The sequence below is a fragment of the Pelodiscus sinensis genome, chromosome 2 (genome assembly GCF_052426305.1).
Source record: "Pelodiscus sinensis isolate ZL-2025 chromosome 2, ASM5242630v1, whole genome shotgun sequence".
In the NCBI taxonomy this organism is placed as follows: domain Eukaryota; kingdom Metazoa; phylum Chordata; order Testudines; family Trionychidae; genus Pelodiscus; species Pelodiscus sinensis.
Window position 1 is genome coordinate 115,202,164 of NC_143053.1, and position 20,587 is coordinate 115,222,750.

Here is a 20,587-nt window from a genome sequence, read left to right on the forward strand (position 1 = left end):
AAACCCCACCCTGTTACATTTGTTTAAATTGTTAACTTATTGACTTGTGCCAACAATTCTGATATTCTGAACCATAGAGGTGACTTCGGAATGCTTGCTCAAATAATTAATAGGTCCCAATTGGTGTTCAGTGACTTCCCCATGCTTACAAAAACCTAAAAATCAGATAGCAAAATGTATTGAGTTTCTGAAATTATATTTGATGCAAAAGATGACTGTCTTATAAAACTATTAGGCAGAGACTATTTAATGTACAGTAGAGACTTTTTGTAATCCAATTTTAATTTCAAATATAGCCTGCAGGTGTACAAAGCTGAGTTCTTAACTGGCAGTAAAAAGAAATTAACTTTGACCCTTTATTTTGTGGCATTGTGTGAAGTACTCAAATTTTGTTGTAAAAATACTTTTTTTTTTTTTTTTTTTTTTGTATTAAAGTAACTGAGTCAGTGAACTGACATATTGGCAATACCTAAATCTTACTCAGACTTTAAATTGGATTGGGCTTCATGCAAGTTTAGTTTGGCTTCCTTCTTCAGATTGATTCCAGTACATTCTCAGTTAAATACATGCTAGTTCAACATGCATGTATAGCTGCTTCGCATATTTTAAATAGAAAGGTAAGAAAATATTTTTAAATAAGGAAGGAAAGATACAAAGCTATGCATCCTCAAATAGAATTTGTTTTGTGGAAGACTCTAGTTCCATGATTACAATAGAGATCTGTCACTAAAAATGTATAGAAGTAATTTTAGTATAGACAGACAACTGGATTTTAGTCTTGCATTCTCTGAGACAGTAAAAGGAAGGAACATTCTTATATAGATAGGTGCTTCTGAAAATCCAGTTTACATACCTGTCTGAATCATTAGGTGCCTAAACACCTTTAAGGGGAAAAAAAGTCCATCTCTTTGCTCAGTTTGGGAAATGCAGTGAATTGGGACTTAACTATAAAACAGAACTTTTTCTTGGTGCTTATTTCCTGATCTGCTTTTGTTCTGCAGGGACTGAGCATCTGAGCCATATGACAGATGAACAATACCTGTAAATCACTTCCAAGCCCTGGGTCTGAAACAGGCCCTAAGGTCTGAAACTACCTGACTGACACTACTAAACTACAAACTTTCCTGTAAATGAAGTGTGAAGTATTTTGACACTTGTCTTGGTGTGGAAAGTAACTAGAAATATCTACTTCCCTTTAACAGTGTTTGACTTACAAACTTGACAGTATAGTTTGACAGTAAAGAACATTGAATTACCACATTTCAAGATCTAAAAGATTATTAATTCTTGTACAGGCTGATCATAGTAAATCAAATAGACAATCATTTGAAGGCTACCTTCAAAACAACAACTTTGTACCTCAGCTAATGCAACCAACCAGCCATTTCAGCTAAATGGAGGATGATTTATCAGGTCATTCATACTACTTATTCTGCAAAGCAATTAAGTCATTAGGGGAGAAATTGGCAGCACCCCTTGCTGCTTAATTTTGGGATTATGCCTGGTACTTAACTTCACTAAGAATTTTTCCAGCATGTAGTGATGAGCAATCATCATATTGACAGAAATGTTAAGTTTAAGTCTGGAAATAGTGTTCTCTAATGTTTGTTTCCTTGAGACTATGGAAACGAGGACAATTCTGAATGTGAGTAGTTGTGTAGGAGACAGTCTTCGCCCAGGAGGCAAACCCATGCACTGTACAAAAGCAAAAGGATCACAACACATTTAGGCTATGTCTACACTGGCCACAATTTCTGGAAAAGCCATGCAAATCAGGTAAGTCAGGATAGGGAAATCCGCGGGGGATTTAAATATCCCCCGCGGATTTAAATAAACATGTCCGCCGCTTTTTTTCCGGCTTGGGGAAAAGCCGGAAAAAACGTCTAGACTGGCGCGATCCTCCGGAATAAAGCCCTTTTCCGGAGGATCTCTTATTCATACTTCGAAGTATGAATAAGAGATCCTCCGGAAAAGGGCTTTATTCCGGAGGATCGCGCCAGTCTAGATGCTTTTTTTCCGGCTTCCCCAAGCCGGAAAAAAAGCGGCGGACATGTTTATTTAAATCTGCGGGGGATATTTAAATCCCCCGCGGATTTCCCTATCCTGACTTACCTGCTTTGCATGGCTTTTCCGGAAATTGTGGCCAGTGTAGACATAGCCTTACTCTTCTGGGGTAACATGGATATAATTTGGAATAACCAACTTCATTCACTTTACTGTAAATGAGAAAGAAGACTTCATTCCTTAAACTTCTAAAACCGTTAGATAAATGGTACAGCTTGAAGTTCCTGAGATTTAATAGGAGCAGCTCTTAGACTACACAGTGCTCAGGTGAGTGTAGATTTTAAAGTAGTGTTTAGAAATATCATAACAATGCTTTCATTGAAGTTGAACTGAATTTTTGATCTTTCCCAGTTGTGAAGCAACTTAATGTAAATCTAAGAACAATTGTCAGTGGAACAGCTTTCAAAAAGTTGTATAAATAAATTGTTTAACTTACTGGTATAATAAGTTGGCTTTTGAGAGCCAATTCTTTAATATCTCAAGGTCACACTTGGACCCCCAGCCAGTTGGAGGGGTAAAGAAGGTGGCTTTACATGGCACAAAAGGAAATGGGGCCAATCTTCAAATGTCTAAGTTTGTATGGGGTGTTGTGGTAGAGGCTGGGTATAATATAAAAGGAAAGCATATTAGTGGAGGTTAGTGTGCTAATTTTACTTAGCAACTTGAACTGCAGAGAATTTATTTTATAGTTAACTTCTTTTCAAGGCATTACTTCCAACACAAGCAGGAAATGTTTCTAGTACAATTCACCCTTGACTTAGGGGTGGGACCTAAACCGGAAGGGGCAGGGCCAGGATGCTTCTGGGCTTTCCCCCAGACCCTGGATGGCCTGGGAGTGGGGGAGCATGTGAAGCTTCTTCCTGCCCTGCCAGGGGCATAGGTGCCTCATGGGAAAGGGGGGGTAGTGGGACTCCCCCAGACCAATCATGGGGAAGCTAAGAAGTATCCTGGCCCTGCCCCTTCTGGGGCAGCCTGGAGCCATTTCAAATTTTTAAAGTGACACCCTGCCAAAAATTATTGCCCACTCTGGTCTATGTACTAGTCTCTAGCTATACGATTTGGTTGTATGGGATAACAGGCTACTTTACCTCTGCAATTGTACACCTGAGTTAAGTATTAGCTTTTTAAGGATTACCCATATTACTTAAAGGTCATAGTTGGCCTACTTATGAAATACTGGGCATGTTTATCAGGTCACTAATCAAAAAAGAGAAAGTTGTTAATCTTTGCCACAGGAAAACTTGCATTAAAATTAGTTTCACAACATCAGTGTTCATAATAGCATGCTATTCATGTGTGAGTATCAAACAGTTCATGTTATCAGTGCTCCTTTTTCCTTCATCCTATGCTCTTCAATTGCTCTATTACTGAATTTTTGACTTGATGGAGATAAGCACAGAAGTAAATCTGAGTGAACTGCTTTCCAGGCAATTCTGATACAGGAGTAAGTGCTTGAAGCCATACTTACAAATGGAATTTTGTATGCAATGCTATGAAGGACCATTGCTAAGTAGCTACAAGCACAGATGAAGAAATTAGATGGAGAATATTGTAGTGATGAGCCTTTTGCAGATTTAGTATGAATTTGGGAGACATTTAACAAGGCTGTACTTAGTGTTACAGATCTGTGAAAATGGAATAATACTTAGTCTTTATGCACTGTTTATAAAGGACTTTTGAAATCCTGAATGGTGTTCAGAACCTATAACTTACACTGAAGAGCACTGAATTAATGGCAGCTGGAGGGAAAGGTCAAATATGAGTCCCAATCTCATAAGTATCTGGGAGGGAGTTAATGTTGTAAAGTTCTTTTGAAGATGAAAAATGCTAACTTAATAGAAAAGCAGCTAATGTATACTTCTCACAAGTTTCAATATTGTGCTGCAAGACTTTGCCCTACGCTGATTTGCCCTTATTATTGTTCACTGCTCATATGGAATAAAGTACAGCAGCCATAGAAATCTGGATTTCTTTATATACATATACACCATATTTTAGCAAAATATATGAATAAAGAACCACAAGGAACTTTTACTATAATGAAGTGTAGGTTCAGAATCTGACTACACACTCTTTCCATTCTGGCTGCAGTCCTCTAATAATCTTAGTCACTTTTTCCATGTAAGCAATTTAGTAACCACAGCAATGTTATGATATTGAATGGGGGCAAGAACATGATCCTTACAGATACGGTTTACGGATCCACTTTGAGAACCAGTGAAGGGATGGCCATTCTGGACAACTGAGATTTCAGCTCACTGAAGTTGTACCACAACTAAAATACAAATTCAATTTACCTTACCTGCAAAAACAGTTTGAGAACAAAATCACTCTTGAAACAACATCTCCGATTTTTCTGGTGAAGCAAACTTGAAATTTTTAGCATTTTGTAGTTTGTTTTTGTTAAATAAAGTACTGGTATAGCACTAAAGTCTGATTAGTATTATGTAATTATTTTTGTGGGTGATGAAGTAATTTAACCATGAATACACGTTTAAGCAGACTTAAACTACTGTATTGAATTGTTGGACACAAACTAGCAGACTTAACTCTGTGGTAAAGAATAAAGTACTTGATTGAGATGGAGGGACCAGCAGCACCCACTGAGAATGTAACTGATATTCACTCTTTATCCGCCTTGAAACACTTCAATAAGACATTTAAATTTACAATTACCAGGAAACTTTCAATTACCTTCTGCCAGCTTGAAAGGGTTTACGGATTCCTAAATGATTGGCTGCAGCTAGGAGGCTGAAACAAAATACCTAAAGAGTAAATTCATGGTCTGTTGCCTATACTGTAATTCATAAAATCAAACTTTCAGAGAACATATGTACCCTCCCCACTCATGTTAAGCTTAAATTGCTACAATAAGGGGCAGCAGAAGTAGCAGTTTTCAATTTTCTAATGTTTGTTTTCGGCTACATCTAAACTACACCCCGCTGTTGACAGAGGGATGTAAATTAGACTTATTGAAAGTGCAAATGAAGCTGGGATTTAAATATCCTGTGCTTCATCTGCATAATGGCAGCCACCGCTTTTTTCGAAACGGGGCTTTTCGGGGAAAAAACAGCAGTTCAGAGGGCATTTTCAACAAATGCCCCATTTCAAAAAATGAGTACAGGATCTTTCAAAAATGCCCCATCTAAACTGCTGTTGTTTTTAAAAGCCCTGTTTTGAAAAAAGCAGCTGCTGTCACTATGCAAATGAAGCATGGGATATTTAAATCCCAGCTTCATTTGCACTTTAGATACGTCTTAATTTACATCCCCTAGTTGAGACATAGCCTTAACGACTGCAGCACCAGAAACCATTTTGACTAATACTCAGTGTTAGTCTTAGGTATCCATTCCTGGCACAAGTATTCACATAGGCTGTGTCTAGACTGGCAAGTATGATTTTGCGGAAAAACTTGCCAGCTGTCTACACTGGCTGTTCGAATTTCTGCAAGAACACTGACGATCTCGCGTAAGATCATCAGGGTTCTTGTGGAAATACTGTGCTGCTCCCATTCGGGCAAAAGCCCTCTTGTGCAAATCATTTGCGCAAGAGGGCCAGTGTAAACAGCACAGTACTGTTTTCCGCAAAAAAGCCCCGATCGCAAAAATGGCGATCAGGGCTTTTTTGCGGAAAACCGCGTCTAGATTGGCCACGGACGCTTTTCCCCAAAAAGTGCTTTTGCGAAAATGCTTTTAACAGAAAACTTTTCCGTTAAAAGCATTATCGGAAAATCATGCCAGTGTAGACGTAGCCATAATCTAATGCTGGAATACAAAACCACTAGACCAATGGTCACTAACCAGTGGATCTTGGAGCCTCAGGTGAGACTGATTTGGCCAAGATGTTATCAAGGGTAGCATTTCAGCTGTACCCTGCCCCCGCCTCAGACTGCTGTGCCGCTCCTGCCCTTTGCCTTAGAGTTGTCCCCTCAGGAGCCTCCCACTTGCTGTGCAGGGGAGAAGAGGGGCACTAATGTCAGGGTGCCCCCTCTCCACAGACGGGCGAGGGGGCAAACAGTACTTGGGATGGAGTTTGAGCTGCTTTTGGGAGTGGTGCAGGGCAGGGGTGAGCCTGCCTTAGCCTCACTTCACCACCACCCAGAAGCCACCTGAGGTAAGCAATGCATAGCTGGTACCCACATTCCAAAACACTGCCTCAGTTATGAACTCCCTCCTGCAATCCAAGTCTCGGCCCGAGCACCCCTGCATCCAGAGTCTACACCTTAGAACCGTGGTCCAACCAATCAATCATGATCAACTGGTCGATCGCCAGTGTCCAAAATATCAGGCAGATAAGGTTGGTCTAATCCCCTAAGGTTTGACACTTAAAAAATGGACACATTGAACTTGGTTTCTGTAACTATTTAACTTAATTCTGCTAGTGTTATATTGGCAAATGTTTACTAACCAACACAATCCTTTTTTACACTTGAATATAAAATACAGCATTAGAATTTGGTAGTTAATGGAATACATGTTGTAATAGTCAAGTTAGTGGCTGCTATTAAATTCAGTCTTTACTAACAGTTAATACTAAGTAGTCCCATTCCTCCGAGTCTAAAGCTAGGGCAAACAGTGTGGTAAAATAGCAGTTATGGAAGAGGTAATGACTTGGATCTTGCAGAGAAAAAGTTAATTACCAGCTAAATTATAAATTTTGGCTTCCGATTTGATAGTTTGTACAGTTAACATAGAAGTGCTATCTCACTGCATAATGAACACAACAAAACAGAGTGTGTATTGAAAAAAAGCCTTTCCCTTAAATGCTAATGAAACTGGCAATCCTTGGAAGTGAAGACACTATTCAGTCTTACAAAAACTTACAAAATGGTATGTGTAAAGTATAGAGAATATAGGAGGTAAGGTAAAGCAGGATCAAGACCAGATTGATCAGACAGGGAACATGTGACAAGGCAGGCTTAAAAGACAAGAAAAGCTAAGCCAATCATAATTATTTTCAATGGGTGCAGAAAAGCTCACATCTCTCTTACATTCATGAAGAAGCAAGGTTTAAGTCAGACAACAGGAACCACTATTGCAGTAGCAGAGAGGAATGTGGTATGGTCAAGTATGTTAAAAATTAACCTTGCTCAAAGTACACAATTGAAAATAAACAATATAAAGAAATTCCCCAAGTGACAGAACCTTAATGTTACACTACTTGCAAGTGAAAAGCTGCCCAGCTTTTAACCCAACATAGCCAGCCAAACAAGTCACAACAAACACTCCCAAGGCATTAATTACCCAGAAACTCTCAAAATAGAGCAAATGAATAACACAAATGATGTACAGATCCAAGAGCTGAGACTTACAACACTTCCACCACCATATGTGTGAAACAACATATTGGAAGAATACTTAGTTATCAGGTCTTCTGCACCTCTTCCGTTCTGGGTAGCTCTGTCCACAATACTAAACTCATGGTATAGGCAGCTAATAGGAAGTGGCTTCCACAATCAAAGTGAGAGTGCTGATCCCCTCATCATGAAAGGTACGTGTGGTCATGGTCCTCCAGTCCTCTCTCAGATGGACACTTTTGGAATTACCACCAGAAAAACCTTCCAGTTAAATACTTCTGCCTTAATAAGTCAAGTATTATTATTTCCCCACTAGCTACCCTAATAAATTAAATACTCTACCTGCCATCATCACTCCTTATATATTCACAGTCCTGTACTTCACTGGCATTGTAAAATATCATGTCAAAGCTTTAAACTCTAGGAGTTGTTTAAAAAGTGACAGGCAGACCATCTCCCTTTGTATAGTCATTCAAAACTGAATACATCTGTTTGCCTTGCTCTCTTACACATACCAGTCTGCTTTTTTACTCCTTGTATCTTGCAGAGCTAACACAGCTAAGAGGCAATTTGCTGTATTCCTCACTGTGACTGGGGAATGCCAGGGCAGACAAGTTGTGCACTTTGCTCTTGATCCCTGACAGGGACAGGAAAGGGGAAGAGCAATCACCCACCCACCCACACACACAGTCCCCCGGCCAGAGCCCCTTCGCACACCCCAACCCTGACTCCTGCACCCTCCCCACACATCCCCAGCTCTCTGCTCTGAACCCCTCTTTAAGGACCGGAGCAACACTGGGTAAATGTGCTAGTAAATATAAGTGGTTGTGACATACAGGCAGTCCCCGAGTTACGCGGATCCGACTTATGTCGGATCCGCACTTACGAACGGGGCTTTCTCGCCCGGGAGCTCGCAGGCAGCGGGACCGCCCAGAGCGCAGCGGTCCCGCCACCTCGACCTCCGGGGCGAGAAAAGCTGCTCCGGGTGCCCCTGGTCTGCTGGAGACGGTCCCCAGCAGACCAGGGACACCCAGAGCAAAGCCGGGGAGGCGGAGGGGTCCCACGCCTCTGAGGCTTTGCTCTGGCAAAGCCTCAGAGGCGCGGGACTCCGCCACCGCTGCGGCTTTGCTCCTGGTGTCCCTGGTCTGCTGGAGACGGTCCCCAGCAGACCAGAGGCACCGGGAGCAAAGCTGCAGCAGCGGCGGGGTCCTGTGCCTCTGAGGCTTTGCCATAGCAAAGCCTCAGAGGTGCAGGACCCCTCCGCCTCCCCGGCTTTGCTCCGGGTGTCCCTGGTCTGCTGGGGACCGTCTCCAGCAGACCAGGGGGTCAGGGAGCAAAGCCGGAGAGCACGCGGGCAGTGGACAGCCCAGACCAGGGAGACGCAGAGCAAAGCCGCGGAGGACCCGGGCGGTGGGACCGCGGTGGTGCGTCTCGGTCCCCCGCCTGCGTCTCCCTGGTCTGCTGGGGGGGGGGGGCACAGCTAGTACACCTCCCCCCAGCAGTCCAGGCTTTTCTCTGGATGCCTGTGGTAGAGCAGCTGGGGCGCTGCCTGTTGGTCCCGCAGCGCCGCTCCGGGTGCTACTGGACCAACCTGGCAGCACCCCAGCTGCTCTGAATCTGAATTCAGCAGCAGCTGAATCTGGACGCCAGTTCTGACTTTCATACAGATTCAACTTAAGAACAAACCTACAGTCCCTATCTTGTACGTAACCCGGGGACTGCCTGTATTCTAGTGTCGTGGGGGGTGGGGAGAGGAATCTTAACTCGTGGTCATGGGATAAAACGATCTGCAGCAATAGAGAAACAAGTCAGAAAGAGCCCTATTTTCATGTTAATATCTCATGCCACACCATGTGTTCAAAACATGAGCCTGGGATAATGGACCTCACCTCATATCCTAGTCTGTGCCACAAATGAGAATGAGAGGCTTTCTAGCTTTCATCCTAAGCAATCCAGGGCCTTCCTTTGGCACCTATCTGCAATTTGAAAGCATTATTTTTGGACAGTCAGGTGCTAAATAATGTTTGACCATGCTACACAGAATATGGAGGCAACTGGTTATACTCCCTCTTTTGGTGACCTGTATGGAAGAAATCTATGGTTCAGTGTAATCTCATACACAACAGCCCACCACACACAGCCAAACAACCACTTAGCAGCCTTCCTTGCCTGAACAAGTCATAGAAACAAGTGCCAGTAGACGAATCTGACACCATTCCCTACTAGTCAATCATTTAAAACTCTCTACTTAAAACCAAATACAAGAAGGGACGTAGGTTCTGATCCTCCATTTTCCTGCACCTTATGCAATCATTTACACCAGTGCAAAGTGAATAAAAAAATGCTACCATGGTGCTGTGGAAGTGTTTTTAACTAGTCCAAGTAACTTCACAATTTCTTTGCTCCCTAGTGACTTGATTGTCCATTCCAGATATGTAAATGATAACACAAGTGCAGGGCAAAGTGAATGTAAAATAATACCAGATCAGAATGATAGCTTTGCACAAGTATAAGTGACTGGACAAAGTCCAGGGATTCTAGAGAATGAGATCACAGTGGCTCCAGTTCTGGGAAGTTCATAAACAAATGCGTAAGTCTGTCTCTATTAAGGACTGCCCTTAAGTATATCCTTAACTATCTAACCTCTATGGAATTTACACATGTACTTCTGCACTCTCCCTCAATAGGGATTTTTTTAAAACTAGGAATATGTTTAATAAAAACATAAAAGGTCCATGTACTGCAGGAATCTGTATGCTTGCTGTGTACAGGTTTTAATAACTTAAAATAAGTCTGATTGCTGCCTCAACCTGCTTGGTACACATCCATTTGCCTTCAAAGGTTGTAAGAAAATCAGTGTAATCTGTCAAACCTGCCATCATTTTAAGTCTTGTCTGTCACAGAGATTTAAAAACAAGGAAATAATCCAGCAAATTCCAGGACTGTATGATACACATATGTTCCTACAAACTTCATTTACAGAAAAATGTGTATGGAAGTCAGAGAACAGACATATTTCTCATTCAACAACCAAGACTGCCAATGCACAAAAGAACAAAACCAAGTCTCATTTTCCTGAGTGGCAGTCAGCCCCACTTACTTCCCCAGAGATCAAGATTTTAAACATTTCAAGTAGACCATAAAACCACCAGTTAATCTGCACCACTTGGGTGAACTAGTTAAGCATTAATTAAACTCACAGTAAAAAAAAAAAAAAAAAAAAAAAAAAAAAAAAAAATCTTACCACACATATTACTAGTCTGAAGATTGTACAGGCAGTAGTACCACAAACAGCCAGATGGGGGATCTCCAAAAGCAAGTTACTGTTCATGTTAGTAAAAGGTAAATATAAAATTTCTTTCCACCACACTCTGTATAAAGCAGAATTAAATTGAATGAAAAGATTGCAGATTAAACTGACCAGGTTTTTAATCCTTTCCCAGCATCTGTAGTCACATTTTTTTTCTCATCTCCTGTTGCATATTTGTTGTATGGTCTGAAGCGATCATGTTTTGATTATAAAATAATCTCCTGAGTGTGACTTTACATTTGGACTTGGTCCTTATGCTAATGTTGCAGTAGTACCATGGAGGGTAACACTGCCATAATGTTAGAGAGGCTGGGCAAAATACAATAGGCAGCTACTTGGTAATACAACTAAGTAATTAAAAAAAAACCACACTCACCAACTTCAGTCTGGATTCCTTATTCTTTTTCTTGTGAGAAGGATTTGATGATTAACAAGAAGAAGTCTGCATTTTGCATATTTTGCCTGTGGACAATTTGTACCTGAAAGCAAAGTTGTACATAAAACACAAAATTTGGGTCCAGGGGCTACTGAATGCAAGTGCATGATGACAAACTGTATGTAAGTTTCACCCACATTGCAGTTCACCGTCAGTTCCAAACCTCATCAACTGTGCTCTGCAAGTCATGCCAAACTCTGCATGGTGGTTTTTGTTATTGGAGGAGGAGATCAACAACTTCCTTAGGGTACGTCTACACTACAACGTTAGTTCGAACTAACTTAGTTCGAATTAGTTAATTCGAACTAAGCTAATTCGAACTAACGGATCCAGACTAAAAAACTAGTTCGAATTAGCGTTTTGCTAATTCGAACTAGCAAGTCCACATTAAGTAGACCCTGAACAGGGCTTAAGGATGGCCGGAAGCAGTGCCGGCAGGGCATCAGAGGAGGACTTAGAGCGTGGAGCTGCTGTCTCAGGCTAGCCGAGGGCTGCGCTTAAAGGGACCCGACCCCCAACCCGGACAGACAGTTCTCAGGGGTGCCCCGCTAGCAAAGCAGTCCTGGCTTGGAGTTCCCGGAGTACCCACACTGGGCACATCACACCACTCGGCCATCAGCCCGGCTGCACTTGCCGCAGGCTGCCATCTGGGGAGAGGAGGCAATTGGGGGGCTGCAAGAGAGCTTCCACCCCCAGAAGCCCGCAGAGCCAGCCCAGTCCTCCCCATCGGGGGCTCGTACCCCATTCCTCCCTCACCTCCTTCCACTTACCCTTCCCTAGCCCCCCTTCCTGATGTACAAAATAAAGGACAATTGTGTTCAAAAATAGAATCTGTCTTTATTGAACAAAATTGGGGGAGACTGGGAAAAGGAGGTGGGAGAGGGGAAGAGAGAGAGTGGGAGAGGGGAGGGCAACTACAATGATCAGGGGTTGGGAACAGGTGCCATATGAAGAGAGGCTAAAGAGACTGGGACTTCTCAGCTTAGAAAAGAGGAGACGGAGGGGGGACAGGATAGAGGTCTCTAAAAGCAGGAGTTGGGTGGAGAGGGTGCATCCAGAAAAGTTCTTCATTAGTTCCCATAAAGAAGGACTAGAGGACACCAAAGGAAAGGAATGGGTAGCAGGCTTCAAACTAGTAACAGAAAGTTGTTCTTCACAAAGCAAAGAGTCAACCTGTGGAACTCCTTGCTGCAGGAGGCTGTGAAGGCTAGAACTAGAACAGAGTTGAAAGGGAAGTGAGATCAAGTCATGGAGGTTGGGTCCATGGAGTGGTATTAGCCATGGGGTAGGAGTGGTGTCCCTGCCCAAGATTTGTGGAAGGCTGGAGAGGGATGGCACGAGACAAATGGCTTGGTCACTGTCTTCGGTCCATCCCCTCCAGGGTCCCTAGGGTTGGCCGCTGTCGGCAGTAAGCTCAGGGTCGGGGGTCTCACTGGTCTCCCTTGATTTTCATGCACACCTGCTCCTAGGTGGCCAGGCTGGCAGCTCTCCTGCCCTAGACGGCCACCTTCCTGTGCCTAGTGCGGAGGTCGTGGACAAGGTCCACGATGTCCGCACTAGCCCAGGAGGGTGCCCGCCTCTTGCAGTCCCGGGCAAGCTCCCAGGAGCCGCCAGCCTGGTCCCGGGAAGAGGGGGAGGGCTGGGGGTTATCGGGTGGGTGGCTCGATCCATGCCAGGTGCAGGGTCTGCTGGCTGGGTGCTGGCAGGCTTGCACCTGGCCCGGGCACCGTAGCCAGCCTGTGCCCCTTTAAGGAACCCGGGGCCGGGAGGGGGGCAGACGAGTTTCCCTGGTGTTGGCCAGAGTGGCCACCAGGGAAAGCTGGGGAGGGCTAGCCTCCCACTAGTTCGAATTAAGGGTCTACACAGCCCTTAATTCGAACTAGTAAGTTCGAACTAGGCTTAATCCTCATGGAATGAGGATTACCTAGTTCGAACTAAGTGCTCCGTTAGTTCGAATTAAATTCGAACTAACGGAGCGCTAGTGTAGCGCCTATGAAAGTTAGTTCGAACTAACGTCCGTTAGTTCGAACTAACTTTGTAGTGTAGACATACCCTTAGAGACCTAAATCAGGATTTCAAACCCAGCCTCTAATGCTCCATGCCAGCTGGCTAGGTTATTAGCAATTCTTTAGAGGAGATTGGCCAAGTTGTGCCCTCATTTCTGTGGTTTTTGGTGAGGTCTAAATCTGAGAAGAATTTGACCCAATTAATCTACAAATTATTGTATATAACATGGTCATTCCAAGTGCAACTGACAAATAACCCATGCTGAGCAAAACACTTAATGCTGTCACCTCTTTATGGTGACCAGCAGAGGGATATCAGAATTCCCTGCAAGGAACTGTAAGACCTTTTAAGCCTGGTTAACACAATGTTTGTACAGGTGTATCTATTTTGGTTAATGGTAATTTTTAATACCAAAATACTTATGTCTGCATCCACGATAGGGGTTGTGCTGTTATATAGCCACTGAGGCTATGTCTGCACTACCTCTTATGTTGGTATGAGTGAGTAAGGCTATGTTTATACTGCACTTTTGTCAGTGGTAAAACTTTTGTCAGTCAGGGGTGTGAAACCCCACCCTCCACCCACCCGACAAAAGTTTTACCAATGAAAAGTGCTAGGATGGACTGCGCTTTGTTGGTGTGAGATGTTCTCCCACTGACAAAGTTACTGTGCTTTGTACAGTGGGAAAGCTCTCTCCTGCTGGCAAAGAGGGGCTAAAAGAGAAACCTTATGACTACACAGCTGTGCTACTTGTAAGGTACGCAGTGTAAATCACCCCTCTGAGCAACGCAAGTGACATTGACGCAGGTGCTGGTTTAGGTGTTGTTGCGTTGGTGGGAAAGCATCTGCTGACAAAGCTACTGCCACTCACGGGGGCTAGAGTAGTTAAGCTGAGGGGAGAGCTCTCCCCCATCAGCACAAAGTGGCTACATTAGAGAGCTTACAGAGGCACAGCTGCACCACTATAAACTCTCTCCTGTGGCCAAACAGAGGGAACCAACCGGAGGGCACCCCGCAGGGATACGGGCACTGTGTCCATTGCACTCCCAGGCTACGTCTACATTGGCATTATTTTACGCAAGAACTATCTGTGGAAGAGTTCTTGTGCAAAAACTCTTCCAGAAGAGAGCGTCTACACTGGCATGTGCCTTTGTGCAGATGTGCTTTTGCACAAGGGCATCCATGCCAGTGTAGACGCTCTCTTGCACAAGAAAGCTCTGATGGCCATTTTAACCATAGGACTTTCTTGCACAAGAAATTAATGTTGCCTGTCTACACTGGCCTCTTGCGCAAGAACAGTTGCACAAGAGGGCTTATTCCTCAGCGGGAGCATCATAGTTCTTGCGCAAGAAGCGCTGATTTCATACATTAGAATGTCAGTGTTCTTGCGCATGAACTCGCGGCCAGTGTAGACAGGCAGCAAGTTTTGGCGCAAAAGTGGCTGCTTTTGCGCAAGATTGTGCCAATGTAGACACAGTCCCAGCCTCCTCTCTTCACAGGCCTAAGTCCAGGCCCTAACTCTGGTTCTGCACATTGCATTCCCAGCACCAGCAGGCCAGCCTATGGCTCCGTCTCCACAAGTGCTGAGAAGGAAGTGTAACTGGTTTCTTTCTTGGAGGCTCACACCTAGTAAGAGGAGAACAAAGAGAAACCTCAATACTTGGCTGTTTAGAGACTCCCATCATATATATAGTAGCCCAGTGTCCATGAGTCTGTAACGCTGAAATGCTGGCTGTTCCCTCTGGGCGGCACTGTTGCTGAAATGCTGGCTGTTCCCTCTAGGTGGCCCATGCTGCATGGGGAGTGTGGGGCCCAATCGGCCGCTTGCTCCCTCATGGTGGCCTGGCTGAGCGGTGCAGAAGTCAGCCGAGCGCCACGGCGGGAGGGGAAGGGGACGGGGCGGTGATGTGCGGCATGACGGCAGAACCAGGCCCCGCCCCCTGGCCGTGAATGTCACCGCCCCACCCCCCTTCGCCTCCTGCCGTTGTGCTCTGCTGACTTCTGCGCCGCTCAATCAGGCCGTCACGTGGGAGCAAGCGGCGCAAGCGACCATTTGGGCTCCACAGTCTCCATGCAGCACAGAGAGTGTGGAGCCCAAAAGGTCATTTGGGCTCTATGGTCCCCCGAATGAGAGGCAGGAGAGGGAAGAGAAGAGAAAGAGAGACAGAGAGAGAGGCAGGAGGTGAAGGAGAGCTCAGAGAGAGAGAGGAGGCAGTAGGAGGAGCGAGAGACCGGCGGCTCAGGAGAGAAGACCGACATGGAGGAGAGACCTGAAAATCCCATCTTATGACGGGCTAATTGGCTAGTTAAAAAGAATACACTAGAGTTTAAGACAGCTCATCGTGCTGACTAGATGTTATGGAGAGGAGTGCCTCTCATGGGGTTCAACTCACTGCCACAGCCAGTGTTCCCTTTAAGATTTTCCATCTATGAGCAGAGTGCATTTTGTCTTGTGCACCAATATTGAGGTCACGTGCGCGTGTGTGGACGTGTGCCACCATAGCACCCAAGTTATAAACCTCTTCCTTTTCCCCCTCTGCTGCCATGTCTCCCATCCTCCCCTCACCCCATCCACTCCCCTGGTGCCTGCTGCTGCCTCCCACCCCTCATCCTCCTCTGCTGTCCTGGCTCCTGCCCTTCTCACTCCCCTCCGCCCTCCTGGGGCTTGTCACACCTCCCCATCCTCACTGACCCCTGCGCCTGCCCTTCCCATCCCCCCTGTGCCCACCCCTCATCTAGCTCCCATCCCCATCCCCTCTAACCACATACCTTGCTCCAACCCCACTGTCCTCATGCCTACCCCTCCTTTCAACCACTCTTCTTCCAGCACCCACTCCTTCCTCTTCCTTTCTCTTTCCCACATTGCCCCTCCCCTCTCCTCTCCACTTCTAGCATCACCCTGACCCCTCCCCTCCCCCCTCAACACCTTCCCATCCCCCCCACCTCCTCTCCTTTTGCTCTTTCCCCTCATTGTCTCCTCTTGTCCCCCTGGCATTTGTGTCTCCTCCACAATGGCCCTGGGTGCCTTCCCCTTTCTTCTCCTGCCCTGGCTCCCTCCTCTCCCCTCAGCACTAGCCCCTTCCCCTTAGTTATTCCCCTGCCCCTTTCCTTATCTTCTGCCATCCTGACACCTGCACCTGCTGGGTGGGGCACTATGGCAGGCAACGCCGTGCGTGCTGGGGCTGGAGCCAAGGCCTTGGTGCAATTTTTAGTACTGTGGCCTAGGCTCCAGCAGTTGCCACTGAGGCTGCGTGATGGCTGCTCAGCTATTCCTGGGGCAGGCAGTTACCCACCACACGGACCCACCCTCAGGAGCAGTAGGGGCCACAGCTACACAACTTGCTGAGGGGGCGAGCAGGAAGGAAATTCTTGGTGTGCGCCCCTTACAGGGAACCCTGGCCTCAACGCCTCCTGCCAGTCCTGCTGGGAATTCGCTCTATCAACCCCCCAGGCACCCTCTGCTAGCAGTGTCTCACCACCATCACTTCCATGCTGTTCCATGTCTGGACCCACCTTGGTCCTGATCCAGGGCATCCAGGGCAGAGCCCCATCGTATTGCCCCTCTCCTCTCCCAGGGGGAGCAGCAACCCACAGTCTTGTCACTCACCTCAGAGGACCCACTGCAGTCCACAGTGTGGCCTCTTACCCCAGAGGCAAACTGCAGTCTTCAGCCCTGGCAAGTGTAGTGGCCGGGGGAGAGAGGAGGGCGGGGGGAGGGAGAGGACCAGCCTCACCCACTATCCTGGACCTCAACCCAGGGACCCTTTAGTAGCAGCCTCTCATTATCCCTCCTCTAGTCCTAACATCACCTGCTTCTCTGGGTTCCTTCCCCACAGCCCCAGCACCTTTTGCACCTGCCCCAAGCTCTCTTCTACCAGAACCTTGAGCCTTTCAGACATAGCAAGGCCGTCCCTACTGCACAGCCCTCTGGGAAGGAAGGAAGGAAGCCAGCCAGCCTTCCCCCTCAGATTCCTTGCAGTAGGCTCCCTTTCCCTGGTCTGCAGCTACCCTTTTATCAGGGTCAAATGTGCCCAACTTATCTGCAGATGCACCTGTGGCTGCCTGACCCTTAGCCTCTTTAGACTGTTTTTAACACTTGTAGAGCCAACATGAGGCAGATATCCTGTTATAGTGCCATAGAAATAATTTAGATTACATAAATGTGTCTGTAAATTTCCTAAGAACTCATGCATACACAGAAATGTCCTTTGGTCTCCCTAGACTCATTTATTTATATTTTAAAATTTATAAAAGCTTCCCTGACTCTTATTCAATTACTATGAGAGCTACAGAAGACAAAAGTGATTGTGTGCTAAGTGTGCTAAGTGATTCCCTGGGCTCATTGATCAGCAACTATCTCTATCACATTAGATAGCTTGGAACTACCTGTCAATATTTCACGTGGGCAGGGTGCAGGTACTTCTACCTGTGAAGCTGGCATTTTGCTGACACTTCATCAGACGGGATCCACCTGCTGAAAAGTAGAGTGATGAATAGAAAATGCATCTCCCAGTTAGACAGCATAGGAAAGACAATGTCTTTCTAGCAGATGGTTTAGAGCAGGGGTGTCCAAACTTTTTTCAAAGAGGGCCAGATTTGATGAAGTGAACATGCGTGAGGGCCGACCATTTTGCCTGACATTCTTTGAACCATTAAAATTAAATGCAAATTAACTATTTTATGCAAAGTTTATTGCAAACGGCATACTTTTCATTTCGTCACATGGATGACAAATCTAAACAGGTGTTAAATCACTCTGCCTTTCATATCTGAAGGCCAGATGAAAAAAAAATCCAGGAAGCTGAAATATATGTCAGGAACATTGTAAAGTACATGACATATTATTGGTAATAAAGGTTGTCTGTCAACTTTTAAGTTCTAAAAATATGAACAGGAACATAACACCAAGTATACATGTTGTGTCCAAATATATTTATAACTGATTTAGACCAACTGACATTAACTGAGATTTTACAATGTATTCATCTCAATACATATGGATTCGTTGGGGCCATAAAAGATAGATATTGCCAAATTACCTGTGGGGCCGTATTAAACCGGAACACGGGCCGCAATTGGCCCGCGGGCCAGACTTTGGACATGCCTGGTTTAGAGTAAATCCTTTTCTATTTACATTTCTGGTTTTATGTTTACCCAAGCTGGGAAGTTTCTATTCTAATGCATTTCTAGTTTCCTAGCTTACCTCCTTAGGCTTGTCCCAGTGGCAGTTGCCTATTTTATTAACAGTGTCTTGTTTTTAAGGCATGTGTATTTGATAAGAAATGAACAGAATTAATTTAAGGGCCAAACATTCTGCCATCAGTTACACTGGTGTAAATGCAGGACAGCTCCTTTGACTTCAGTACCCTGATGTTACACCAGCACAGCAGGGGAGAATCTGACCCTAAAGACTCAATCCTGCAAGGTTCAAAGCTCCATCTATTCTTCCTGAGGGCACTTCACAGGACTGGACCTGTAGTAGCTGACTCATTTCTATAGTGCAGTGTAGTAGTTAGAATCTCTCTTCTACTACCTGGCAGTTTTCCTTACAATGACACTTTGGAAGTTCCTCCCCCTCTTTATTACTCTTTCATCAGTTCTGCCGAATCCTAGTCAGACTCTGATGTCTAGGAGATTTGTGGTGGTAGCAATAAAACAGGCTGCTAACAAGGAACTGTTAGCAAATCTCATAGCATCCCGCTGCTGCAATAGTTCATTGAAACACTGCCACAAGGAGCCTTTCTAAGCAAACTGTAAGTGGGAGCAAGGGAATTGCTGCCATCTCTTTTAATTAAACAGGATATTGGTTAAACTGAGTACCTTCATCATCCAGGCAATGGCTTTTGCCAGGCAGGGGCTGAAAAAAATGTATAGTAAGGAGTCCAAGAAAGCCAGGAAGACATTGAAAGATGACAGGCACCACCCTGGGTACCATTGCCAAATCCACAAGTGATGACATAAACCAATAGCCAAAGCAGGGGGTATGTCTACACCAGTGTTTCTTAAACTGTGTTCCGTGGCACACCAGTGTGCCGCAAGGCAGTCAGAGGTGTGCCGCGGAGAACAACACAGTTCAAAATGGCCACCCTTAAAGGGGCAGGCAACTTTTTTTCCTCAATAACTTTCCCCCCCAAACTCCTTTTTTTTTTTTTTTTGCTCAACAAAAACATTGTTGGTGTTCCTCATAAAAAAAATTATTGTTTGATGTTCCTCGGTCTTAAAAAGTTTAAGAAACACTGGTCTACACTGAAGAGTTTTTCCCGGAAAAATGGCTGTTTTTCCGGATAGACTACACTTATGTCTACAAGGCTATTGCGTTCTTTCGACAGAAAGTCAAAAGAATGGAGGGGTTTTTCTGACAGCCGTAAACCTCTTTCTCCGAGGAAGAAGCCTTTCTCCGAAAAAGCTTTTTTGGAAAAAAACAAATATGGACACGGAAGAGTGTTTTTTCGAAAGAAGAGGCTTCAAGAAAAAAGCACAGGTGCCCTGGTGGCTACTCCATCCACAGTAATCACAAATGAAATGCAAGTGTCCAATCAATGTAGATGCCATCTTTCGAAAAAGCACATTGCACATCATCACACTTTTGCTGTGTGGACGCTTTCTTTTGAAAAAATTTTGTCCAGAAGATCTTTTCCAGAGAAGCTTCTTCCGAAAGAAGCTTGCAATCTAGATGTAGCCAGGGAGGGCATTCAGTGCCAAAACCTACCCCCCGGCCCTCTAGTCACCATATGGATCCATTTAAAAATGCATTTCTTCCCCTCTCATATGATCCTGGAAGGGCACTCTAGCATTGGTAGGCCCAGGTCTGGGACACGGCCACATTAGCAGACCTCATGGGCTATGTCTACACTGCGATACAAAATCTGTGGCAGAGAGCCTCAGACCCTGGGTCAACAGACTTATGCTCACAGGGCTTGTTGTACAGGGCTAAAAACAGCAGTAGACCCTCCCTCCTGACTGGGTTTCGGAGCTTGGTTTCAAGACCAAATTTCCACAAGCCCATTTGCATCCTCAACAACTTCAAGAGAATGTTCATGGCCTCTCTACCATTGACTATTACATGAGCAAGGGAAAGTGAAAGAGAAGGTAGCTCTGAAACCCACTAGCCCAGGCAGGATGGAGCGCATTTGGGGTTTGTCCACATTAGGGATTTTTGCACTGATGTTGCTATACCAATGTATTACTGAAGTCTCCCCAGCGTAGAGGTGTAGTGCTTGTCTAAGGGGAGGCATCCATGTGATGAGTAACTGTAGCAATGCCAGTGCAAAGTTTTCTAAAGTTCATGGCAGACAGCAATATTTTAGCGCAGGAAGTGAAAAATGTAGTTTTCAATTCAAATGGTATGTGAGGTAGCAAGAAAGATACTGCTTTTCTCTCAACTTGGATAAGGAAAATAGTCATTAATGTCACATGTATTTGTTTACAGTTGATTTCTGATCCTTTCCACTTAGAGTCCCATGTCAATCCCCCT